Source organism: Gossypium raimondii, chromosome 13 (assembly GCF_025698545.1).
Source record: "Gossypium raimondii isolate GPD5lz chromosome 13, ASM2569854v1, whole genome shotgun sequence".
In the NCBI taxonomy this organism is placed as follows: Eukaryota; Viridiplantae; Streptophyta; class Magnoliopsida; order Malvales; family Malvaceae; genus Gossypium; species Gossypium raimondii.
In genome coordinates this window covers 27,550,661-27,563,403 of record NC_068577.1, presented here as the reverse complement: position 1 = coordinate 27,563,403, position 12,743 = coordinate 27,550,661, and the positions used below count along the sequence as shown (strand labels likewise).

The 12,743-nt window shown below is 33.0% G+C and overlaps 1 non-coding gene across 1 annotated transcript; it reads left to right on the top strand.

Moving 5' to 3' along the window:
• Positions 1–5,177: 5,177 nt before the first annotated feature.
• On the top strand, positions 5,178–5,284 carry LOC128036484 (small nucleolar RNA R71). The gene has a single exon (XR_008193279.1). It is a non-coding gene; the product is annotated as a small nucleolar RNA R71 (small nucleolar RNA).
• The last annotated feature ends 7,459 nt before the right edge of the window (positions 5,285–12,743 follow it).

The following is a 12,743-nucleotide window of genomic DNA, read 5'->3' as shown; positions in this document are numbered from 1 at the left end:
TGGAGAAAAGAGAGAATAATGCTTGAGGGATGATGAATGAATGAATGAGAGGGTCTTATTTATAAGTGAGGAGAGGGGGATAGTTTGCTGAAAATAGGAGTTTTCATCTTTTGAAGCATCTTCCATGGGTGGCCGGCCATAAATTGAGCAAGTTGAGTTGATTTTTCCTTGATTTTTGGTCAATTTGAGTGCCACAGCAACTCCGGATTGAGACTCGGTCAAGTGCAAATCTTCAGGTAAATCTCTAATTTCTTCAACTCTTCAAGGACCTTATGCAATTAAACCAAAAAGTGGTTTATGGACAGCCATGTGCAGTCAAATTTTGGGGTTGACTTGGTCTCTAATTTGGACGGTTTTGTAATCCAACAAAGCTATCAGACCTATTCAGGATAAATCAACAAGTTAGAGGACCCAAGAATAAAATTTGTCCAATTTAATTAATTAATTAAAAACCCAAATTATTAATGAAATATTTTAAAATGAATTATTAAATATCATTTTATAGTTTATTATGTAATTTAATCATGCATGGCCCACTTTATGTCTTAAAAATATAATATATTCAAATTAATATAAAATAAGCCATTTATTGCTTGAAAACTATATAATAAAGCATAAAATCACATTTTAATAATTTTTATGTCCTAATTTCATATTTTCACATATTTCATTAATTTATTAAACAATTACTTAGTTTTAACAATAGATTTAAGTAAAAAGGTGATAAATTATATAGGAAAAATCCTATATATTTTTTCGTTTACACACCCCCAAACTTAAATCGTTGCCCGTCCCGAGTAATGTTTATGCACAACACAGGGTCTTGCTAAGGCAAAATTGCTAATTGTGTAAGTAGCATCAATCTTTATCCCATAATCATGCATTAATAACTTCATGCTTATCGATCTCCTTTATTAACAAGTAATTCATATGCAAACATTCATTAAGATTATACTAAGCTAAAATATGCCAACTTGAATCATGGTTTGCATGTATGTCATAGCCATAGATAACATTCTTCATTCAACATAATTTCCTATCAATCAAGCAAACAATCACAAGGCTTATTTATGATCTTCATATATTGAACTTAGGACCTCCTCTCCACTAATGTAGGTGGCATAATCATCAAATCAATAGGTCTTTTATAAGGTTTTAATGGGGCTCAGTTAAAGGTAGGGATTTTAAGAGATGGAACATTTCGATTTTAAAAATCTTAACCTTTAACTTTGTCTTGGTTTCCTCGTAATACAACCTTTTTCTTTAAGTGAACTTTTGGAACACCCCCAAACTTATTTTGAACTCAAGCTCAACATTTTCCTTTTTGGAGACTGAGTGAACTTTTCTTTGCTTTTTTTTTAAACATGAGCACATACATCTTTATGAAAATTTCCTCAAATGTTGATTCCCAAGATAACTTTAGTTAAGATAGGTGCAAAAAATTTAGGATTAATTTAAAAAGATGGTAACTGGCTTATAATGTAGGTTCATTGCAAAAATAGGCCTTTAAGCTCAAAATTTCACTTTCAAGGGTCTAATATCATAGGGTTGGCTTGAAAAGGCTCAAACGGTCCAATGAAATAGCGCCTATATCATTTTAGATTTTTATGTCCCCTAGGATTTCGCCTCAAGAAAGCTACTAAGTCAATTCTAAAGATATAAACCTTCATGCATGTCTAATCTCAAAAGAAACTAAGTTTTCATGGTAAACATTACTAAAGCTAAGATCATACAAGCATTCCATTCTTCATGATAACATACTTTCGCTTAGATAAAATCATCATTCATACTTGCCTACAAACTATCTCAGTAACAAAAAAAATATCTCTAAACATTCATTTATTAAAACATACTTATGAAAGAAATAATTGAAGCATACTTGAAAAATATTTAAAAGTTTGAGCAATTTATTTGCCTTACCCCCTTTAAAAAGAAGCAATGCTCTCATTGCAAGAACAAAGTAATGAATGCAAAATGAACACTAGGTAGGGCTGTAAATAAAGAGAGGCGAGTCATTAAGACTGATTAAATACCAAGTCTTCCCTAATAACCCAATCCTAGACATGTTCATTCCCATTACCACATCACTTAGTCTTATTCTTTCTAAAGAAGTGTTAAGTTTGTTCATGCTTGCTATGTTTTATTTTGCAGAAATTAAATCCTAATTATGAAAGAAATAAATTCCTAAAGACTTAAAAATAATTAAATAAATAACAGGACAAGAATCCCCCTTTTATTTTTCTGACTTATTCCCCTTGTCTTCTTTAGCTCCATCTCTGCTTGCATCGTTAGTATCTTCCGTCCATGTCTCAAAGATAGCATCTGGAAACTCAGGAACAAAATTATTAGAGATATTCTTAAAAGTATTTCGAATTGAGTCATCTCTAATTTTTGCATACTTCCAATAAGTTTGTTGTTGATTGTGCATGAACTTGCACATATCCATCAAAATTGACAACTCTGATTTCCTTGAAGTACTTACAGAAGTCGGCATGGGAGTTGTATATTCAGGTTCAACACTTAGCTTGACTAGTTCTTCTTCTGGCTCAACCCTTGGTTCAGGAATGTTCAGTTCCTTATCAGATTCTTCCTCTTCAGTGTTTGTGACTGAATTAGCTTCAGTTTCAGTTCCATCTGTTGACTCCTCTGTAACCAGCTCAGTTGGCTCTTCTTGCTCACCTTGATTCAATTTATGCACCCTCTCTACTAATCTTTCAAGATCATTATTTGTAATGCATCCTTGAACATATCGCCCCTTCAGATTTTCTTGTGTTTTAACACGGGCCTTTAAGCAAAGTGAAGTGATTAATGATGGGGAATAAGCACTTCCTGCCTTCTTTTTAGCACAATCGTGAATCTTCTTTAGGATAATATTCCCAACATTAATGGACTTTTCTGTCAAAATTGCATATAACAAAAGCATCTGTTCCATCGAGACGGTGGAACTATGTGAGATAGGCATAAAACTACAGCGAATGAAATAAAACCATACCTTTGCTACTGGTTTTAAGTATTCTCTTCGACAAGAATGACTCCCATACTTTCTTATAATCCATTAGGATCCCAAATTTGTCACAACATCAAACACTTGTTGAAGAAAATCCCAATTGTTATTGTTCATCATAGGGTAGTACTCATCTTCTTCAACATCAGGTAAATTAAACAAATCATTGATGGACTTAGAAGTAAGAGGTACCTTTTTCTTTCGGACGATGACTTCAATAGCATCTTGCATAGTCAAACTAGCATAGAATTCTTGAACTACTTAATCATCGGGAAGTGAACGAGTATCACAAAATCGTTCCCACTTGAGAGCATTGATTTTCTTTCTAATCGGTATAGGGACAACCATCAAATCATTACTCTTCAAGTCAAAACCTTATTCCGGCATCATAGGTTGATGCTTAAAAATTGAATCAAATCTCTCTTTCACTTCTTCATCGATCAAAATCCAGTTTTCAGGAGTAGTCTTTGAAAATCTAGTTTTTCTGCGAGACATGGTATATTTTCTCAAAAATTCAACAAATCTGCAAAATGGGTAGAACTTGCTACAGCAAAAAAGCTTGCGACAACAAGGATGGTGCGACGGCGGTGACGACGTGCGATAGTAACGGTGGTGCTTCGGCAATCTCTTTGCGACGGTAATAGGAAATTTTGGTAAAAAGGGAAGAGAACTAGGGTTTCTTCTAGGATTTGAGGTTGACGACACAAAAGGGAGATTTAGGAACTTTTAGGGTGTAAGCAAATTGCTTTGAGGGATATGAAAATTTTTAGCGTAATAGTTGTAGGTTTTACTTCACCTATCCCTAACATCTTGAAAATAGACTTAGGCATTAGGTTGATACTCGCTCCTAGGTCACACAAAGCTTTACCATAGTAAGATTCACCAATGTTATAGGGTATAGTAAAGCTTCTTGGGTCTTTCAATTTCAGTGGCAATTTGTTCTGCAGGAAAGCACTACACTCTTTTGTCAAGGCAACAGTCTCATACTCACTCAGTCGTTTCTTCTTGGATAGTATATCCTTCATAAACTTCACATAATTCGACATTTGTTCTAAAGCCTCCACTAATGGAATATTGATGTGTAACTGCTTCAGAACATCCAAAAACTTCATGAATTGCACCTCCTATTTCTACTTGTTTTACTGCAATCTTTGTGGATATGGAGGTGATAGAACTTTTGGTTGAACCAGACAACTTTTTTGAGTAGGTAAATCTGTATCCAAAGAAGATGTTAAAATATCTGAATTCACTGAGTCAGGGTTTACCTTGTCAGACTTTGCAGATTCTGATTCCTTTGGTGTAGGAACTTCAACAGCTAGTTGATTCTTCTCAACGGGCTTATCTTCAACATCAATTAATCGTGGTTCTAGAATTTTACCACTTCGCAATGTCACTGCCTTGATATGTTCTTTAACCAAATTTCTTGGATTTTCAGTATCGCTCGGCAAGGTTCCTTGCGGTCTATTACGTAGCTCCGTAGCTAACTGACCCATTTGGTTTTCCAAATTTTTCAGTGTTGCTGCTTGGCTTTGGATCAAAACGTCATTCTTCGCCATTTATGCTTTCAACAAGTTCTCCAAACTATTTAATGTCTCAACTTGAGGTGGTTTTTGGAGCTTGTTGATTAAACCCTTGAGATTGGTTGGGTATTTGCTGTAATAAGTTGTTGCTCGGTCCATTTCCTTGGTTGCTCTAAGAAAAGTTAGGATGATTACGCCATGAAGGATTGTAGAAGTTGGACTGGGGTCCTTGTCCACTCCTATTTTGATATTAGTTCCCCACATAGTACACTGACTCGGGATTTGATAGAGAATTCTCAAAAGAATGACCTTCTCCACAATACACACAGAAAACTACTTCAAACAGACTTGGTGGCTGAGCTGTAGAATTATTAGTACTATTAGTGGTTAACTATTTTATCATAGAGGAAATAGACGATACCTGAGCTGATAACGAAGTGAGGGCATCAACTTCATGAACTCCAACTACACGTCTTCCTGAAGCTGTTCGATTTGTTGGCCATTGATAGTTGTTACTCGCGATCCTCTCGATGATCTCATAAGCCTCATTATAAGACTAAAACAAAATTGCACCATTCGCGGAAGCATCTACCATCAATCTTGTATGTGCACTGAGACCATTATAGAATGTCTCCAATTGGATACAATGAGGAATCCCATGATGAGGACACTTACGAAGTAACTCCTTGAATCGCTCCCAAGCCTCATACAAAGACTCGTCATCCAATTGTTGGAAAGTTGTGATCTCGTTCCTTAACTTAGCATTTTTGCTAGGTGGGAAATACTTTACCAAAAATCTCTCTGCTAATTCTTGCCATGTAGATATGGAACTTGGTGGCAATGAATTGAGCCATGCTCGTGCTCAATCTTGCAACGAGTACGGAAACAACTTCAACCTTAGTGCATCTTTAGTCATAACGGCTATCTTGAATGAATCACTCACCTCCATAAACAATCGAAGGTGGAGATGTGGATCTTCCTTGGGCATACCACTAAATTGGCCCACCGTTTGTAGCATTTGAAACATCACTGGTTTCAATTCAAACTAGGTTGCCTCAATGTCTAGCCATCTAATTCCTCGGTTTAACTCATTAAAAAGTGGCACAACATATTGTCTGATGCATCGATCCCTATCATCGGCAATGAGGATAGGATTTCGTACATAATCGGCTTCATTACCTTGGTCTTGATTCTGATTTCCAAGGTCCATCTCGACTTGTCTTTGTGCTGTTCGTTCACATCTTCTTTGTCTGAAAGATGGCTCAATTTTAGGGTCTATTGGGAGTAAATCGATAATTCGATCTATGCTCATAAACACCTGAAAAGAAAATCACAAAAATTAAAAATAATAAGTTAGTAATGTTAGAAATAAAACAAATTCAAAAGAAATACTTTCACAAAAAAAACTATGGCAACAGTTGACAATCCTCGGCAACGGCGCCAAAAACTTGTAACGTGTAGGTTTTTGCAAGTGTACACAGTCGTTATCAAGTAATAAGTAAGTATCGAGTTATCGTCTCCACAGGGATTGTATTTGTGCTAAGTCACTTAATTTGTAAAGTTATATTAACAATTTGGTAAATAAAAACACAATATAGTTGAGAAGTGGTGATTAAAATATATTAAACTAAATGCAATGATCCCTAAAACAAATTACCCTAAGTATGCAAACTATATGAATGAAATAGATTTTAGTAAAATTAAACACAATCTGCAACAATTATAACATAAATAAACTAGGATAATTACTTTTATCAAACTCAATTTTTTATCAACATGCTTAATAACATTCAGAAAAAAATTCCATGGCAACTCGATCTTTCATGAGTTTGGAAACCACATTAGGTTCTTTCGGAATCCTTTACTTAGTAAATATGCATTTTACTGATCCTTATTTACTAAGGGTTTCTTAGTATTCATGTGAGGTAACAGGGACATGTCAGGTTTGAAATAATTTAATCACACAAATCTAAAAACTATGCGATAATAGAGCTTGGTTAAAGTTATTATGCAACCTTCAATTTAATCGGGTCAGGATCTAAATTGAGCATGCACATTTCAATTATGTGTCCATTAGCCGTCGTCTGGTTAGGATCACTCAACTTAAAGAAAAGGAAGATTAAACCCAATTCAGAGTGGCTGTCACCCAAGACTCTGACTAACGAGGCTCATTCGTTCCTTTGCTTTACTCCTTTGCTGATGGCTCTCCAAGGTGGCCGACCAAAGGTTCTTTAAGAAGCTTAATTGCTAAAATCTCTATGAAGAGATGATGCTAGACTTGGGAATGGAAAAGGCTATGAGAATTTGGAGAAAAGAGAGAATGATGCTTGAGGGATAATGAATGAAGGAATGAAAGGGTCTTATTTATAGGTGAGTAGAGGGGGATAGTTTGCTAAAAATAGGAGTTTTCATCTTTTGAAACATCTTCCATGGGTGGCCGACCATAAATTGAGCAAGTTAAGCTAATTTTTTCTTGATTTTTGGTCAATTTGAGTGCCACAACAACTCAGGACTAAGACTCGGTCAAGTGCAAATCTTCAGGTAAATCTCTAATTTCTTCAACTCTTCAAGGACCTTGTGCAATTAAACCAAAGAGTGGTTTATGGATAGCCATGTGTAGCCAAATTTTGGGGTTGACTTGGTCTCCAATTTGGATGGTTTTGTAATCCAACAAAGCTATCAGACTTGTCTAGAATAAATCAACAAGTTAGAGGACCAGAGAATAAAATTTGTCCAATTTAATTAATGAATTAAAAACCCAAATTATTAATGAAATATTTTAAAATGAATTATTAAATATTATTTTATATTTTATTATTTAATTTAATCTTGCATGGCCCACTTTATGTCTTAAAAAATATAATATATTCAAATTAATATAAAATAAGCTATTTATTGCATGAAAACTATATAATAAAACATAAAATCACATTTTAATAATTTTTATGTCCTAATTTCATATTTTCACATATTTCATTAATTTATTAAACAATTACTTAGTTTTAACAACATATTTAAGTAAAAAGGTGATAAATTACATAAGTAAAATCCTATATATTTTTTCGTTTACAATAAGCAAGCCATAATAAGGTACTAAACCTGTAACATCCTGATTTTGGGTCTAGTCGAAACAGTGGTTTCGGGACCACAAATCCGATGAGAAAAAAAATTTATTTTATTATATTTTTATGGTCTACGATTTCACAAAATGATTTTTTGAAAATTTCGTTCGAAAATTTTGACGTTTGGGCACTCAATTTAGTCAAAAAGACTAAATTGTAAAAAGTGCAAAAGTTGAGTTCTACATGTTAGTGGTGTCCAATTGTTATGAAATTTTAAATTGGAGGTCCTTATATGGTAATTACACCATTGGTTAATTTGGTAGACAAAAGTGGACATGGTTAGGCATGTTTCCAAAGTTTTTCATTAAGGGCATTTTGGTCATTTAGTTATTAAAATGAATTAAAAACAAAATTAAAAGCCAATTTTTGTCCATCTTCAACCCCATGACCGAATTTCAGAAGGGGAAACCATGGCTAGGGTTTTCCAAGTTCCAAGCTCGATTGTAAGTCTGTTGTAGCCCCGTTTTTAATATTCTTTACGTTTTTAGAATCTCGGTAGCTTAATTTAGCTTATTCTAGCAATTATTTAACCTAGGGTTCATACTTGGAAAAATACCCATAGGTGAAATATGTTTATTTTGATGTTTTATGGTAGAATATGAAGCTAGGAATTATGTTAAACAACTTTTTCTTGTCGATTTTAAGTGAAAACGAGTATATTGACATAATCAGAAAAAATACCTAATGTTCATAAGTAAGTGTTAGAGTAAGAATTTGATGTTGTCATAGAAGGGAAAAATTTTCAGCATGTTATAAAACATAAGAATAAGGGATGAAGTTGAATTTCCAAGCTTTGGGGCAAAAGTGTAATTATATAAAAGTTGAGAGGCAAAATTGTAATTTTGTCAAATTTAGAGTCAAGGACTGTTTTGATGAATGCAGGTATTAAATAAGCTAAATTTGCAATTATAGATCACGAAGAATGAAATCCGGAGCTAGACTGGGGAAAGAAAAGGATTGAGGACTGTTTTGCATTTATTTACGTTTACGGTAAATAAATGCAATATTTTGATAATTATTATTAATGCTGTTATTTTTCAGCAATTATGTATTTATTTCATGAAAATATCTAATGTTAACTCAAGTATGAGATGACAGAGAATCAGTGTTAAAAGGCCCCTTTGAAACATAAGGAATGTATCGGATACAAATGTCATGACATTAAGAGGATGAGATCCCATGTAAGACCATGTCTGGGACATGGCATTGGCATCATTGAGATTATGGGAGGTCCCATGTAAGACCATGTCTGGGACATGGCATTGGCACCGAGATGAGAGGTCCCATGTAAGACCATATTTGGGACATGGCGTTGGCACTGAGATGGGAGGTCCCATGTAAGACCATGTCTGGGACATGGCATGAGCACCTATATCAGAACTCCTATGTAAGACCATATCTGGGATATGGCATTGGCAGTACAAGAAACATCCCATGTAAGACTATATTTGGGACATAGCTTTGGCATGTTATATTCATATAGGAGACCTGAGTATCCTTAGTATTCCAAGTGATTCAATGGGCTAGTAAATAGACGATGTTACATGAAAGTTCAGGTAAAAGCCTAATAGACAAGTTCAGGTGAGTTAATAAGATTAAGAGTATCTCAGTTATCAGTTGAGAAAAGAAATTTTAGCAACAAAGGAGTAAGTTAAGCAAGCAAGTAAGTAAACCAGTAAGAGAGTAAGTAAAGAAGAAAGTAAAGATCTTAATGCTTAACGAAAATTTATGAATATAATTGTTTATGATAAATGTTGTTATTTTTTTACTTGTAAACTTACTAAGCTTTATACTTACTTCTTTTATTTCTTTTTCTTTCATATAGTATTATCAAGCATAGTCGGGATCTTGAAGACGTCAGAGAGCGTTCACACTATCAACCACCACAACTCGGTATTTTAAGACGATAAATGTTTTGAGCTATGGCATGTATAGGGACTTGGTCATTTCGATTGTATATTCTTAAGATATGACCAAAAGATGATATGTAAATATTTGATGATGAATAGTTATTAAAATGGCTAAGTATGAAGGTGTTTGTTGTTATAAATGTCTAGGTGCTAAATTATGCATAGAAATCATGAAAAAGTAAAAATTGGTAGTAAATCAGTTTTGAGACAGCAGTAGTGACGTGATTTTGAAAAATCACCAAGGATAGTAGAAAATGAATTAGAGGGTGGATGAGATATAGAATTAAAGCTTATTGAGTCTATTTTCATATAAAAATAATTTTTTAGACAAAGGAATTATGTATTCTGAGATTTTTCATTTTATTAGACGAGGTCAAAGTGGTTTTTGGAATCCCCTGTTCCAAATTTGTAAAATCATTAAAAATTGTACCAAAATATTTATGAGTTATAATTTATATTTATAGATTCCTTATTGAGTCTATTTTTTTTAAAAACAAGTGATAACACTATATGAAGCCTGTACAATGAGATAATTGAATTTTAGTGATGAGAGGTCAGGACAGTCATTCAGTGAAATAGGGGAGACTTTAACTAATAACCTGTACTAATTGGATAAACCAAAAATTTTAAAAAATTTATGATAAAAATATATATGAGTCTAGTTTCAGGAAAAATTTACGGATCTAAATTTTGAGTTTTTTTATCTCGAGTTATAATTAATTTAGTAACTGCTGCGCAGGTGGAAAGCCTTATTATGAACAGTGATATAACTTTTAAAAGTAAATTTTTATGCCCCGAACTTTTAAGTTAAGTCAAGTAACGCCTCAAGCTCGACTCTGGCAACGATCTCGGGTAAGGGGTGTTACAAAACCATGCATTTTCTATCCTTATACAAAAGGTATGATCACATACAACCAATATGCCCTTAGGCACATCAAATGACAATTTATAAACATGAATAATCATGTGTTCAATATAACCAATTGATCAACTAACATATATGCATATTTACACCAAAACTTACCATGTAGGTCTTTTAACAAAACATACCATTTGGTACCAAAACTCTATTCTAAAACTAGCATCAAATGACCATATAAATCATTTCCACCAAAACACCAATTTACCACAATTACATCCTATCACAAAGCACATATTCAATATGCATATTCATTCCACAATATTCATCTTCCATAATTTATCCATACCAAGTTATTCATCAACCATTAGAGAGAAAATATTTACATACCATATACTAGACTTATACTATCGTCAAAGTGCCAAAACATTAGCCAAACAAATGGCCAAATTACCAATAAAGCATATAGGCCAACATTAGCCAAAATAACCTATACATGCCATTATAACCAATATTAAACCAACCGAAAGTACCGAGTGAGTCGATGGATAGGGTGTAACACCCTTTACCTGTATTCGACACCAGAATAGGGTACAAGGCATTACCAGAACACATACACTTATATAAACATGTTAAACCGAGTTATAAAATTTCATTCAAATTTAAACTCTTCAAATTTTTAACATGCTTTTATAAATCTTCACGTTATAACTTCAAAATACTATATTTGTAACAAATAGAGCTTCTGAGACCCAATACATACTCATGCAATTCAATACTTCATTTCCATTTCATTTAATTCATGATTCTCACGTTCACGATTCAATTCAATTTCTCAATCCAATATACATTTCAATACCACAATAATTCATTTAATTCAAATCAAATCATTTGCAATTTCCATTTAATTCACGTACAGTTCAATTTCATTAAGTTCAATACTATTACATATTTATCGTTTAACTTAACGTCCCATTTTTGCGTCATTTTACACTTCAAGCATGAACTTAGTATTTCATTTCCTTTCCACTCCCGTTTCCTATGCATATCACACAAGATATAAACATTACACTCAACTATAGTCGCAAGCTAGTGCATTTAATCCATATACCATTCATGGCCTTACTTTATACCAAATCATATACCAAATATACCATACATACATACTATGAAACTTTATTTTTCAATATGAGCTTAAACCATGATCAATAATATACAAAAGTAAGCATCATTTCTATTTCCATGTTTATCGATTATAATCGATCATATAACCAATTATACATAAATCATTCAGTATATATATATTTAATTTTCCTCTTCCTCCTCTCCATTCCACATCCTTAGTGAACTTAACATTCTTAGAAATAACATTTTCTATAGTTTCTTTATTCACCCTTATGTATATTCAAAGCTATCTATCCGAGTCAATATCACTAAATTATTTTTATCTAGATCTACAAAACTCCAAATTAAGAACCGTTAATTTTCCCTGAAACTAGACTCACATATCTTCTTACCATAACATTTTCAGAATTTTTGGTTTAGCCAAATAGTACAGTTTATTCTTTAAAGTTTACCCTGTTACGCATTTTGACAGTTCTGACCACTCTTCACTAAAAATGAATTATCTCATTGTACAGAATTCAAATGGTGTTCTTGTTTGTTTCTCTTGAAAATATATTCATTAAGGATTCTAAGAATATAAATTATAACTCATAATTATTTTTGTATAATTTTAATGATTTTCCAAAGTCAAAATAGGAGATTCTGAAATCAATCCATCCCTATCTCACTAAAATTCAAATATCTCAAAATATATAACTCTTTTGCTTTCTTTGTTTCTTTTATGTAAAAATAGACTCACTAAGATTTCAATTCATATCTTATTCACTCTCTAATTCTATTTCCAAAATTTTTGGTGATTTTTCAAAGTCACATGATTGTTGTTATCCAAAACTGTTTTGTTGCTAATTCTACTTTTTCATAATTTCACTTTTTCACTTTCAATCACTATTCAATTCAAAATTCACTTTGCCATTTTCAAGTCAATATTCAATTCAATACCACACATATATTCATTATTCAATTACACTTAATCGTTACATGATCTCATGTATTTTCACTTAGTCAATTTCCTGATGAACAGTTTGGAATAATAACAGATACACGATGGATTCAGCACACAACAACCACCCTTTGTAATCAATGATATCCGGTGGGATCAGCATATAGCAACCACCTTATAATTAATGATACTGGTTCACATAGTAGCCTACACATAGTACTACACATGTGACCATCACTATCCGATACACGTAGTAGCCTGCA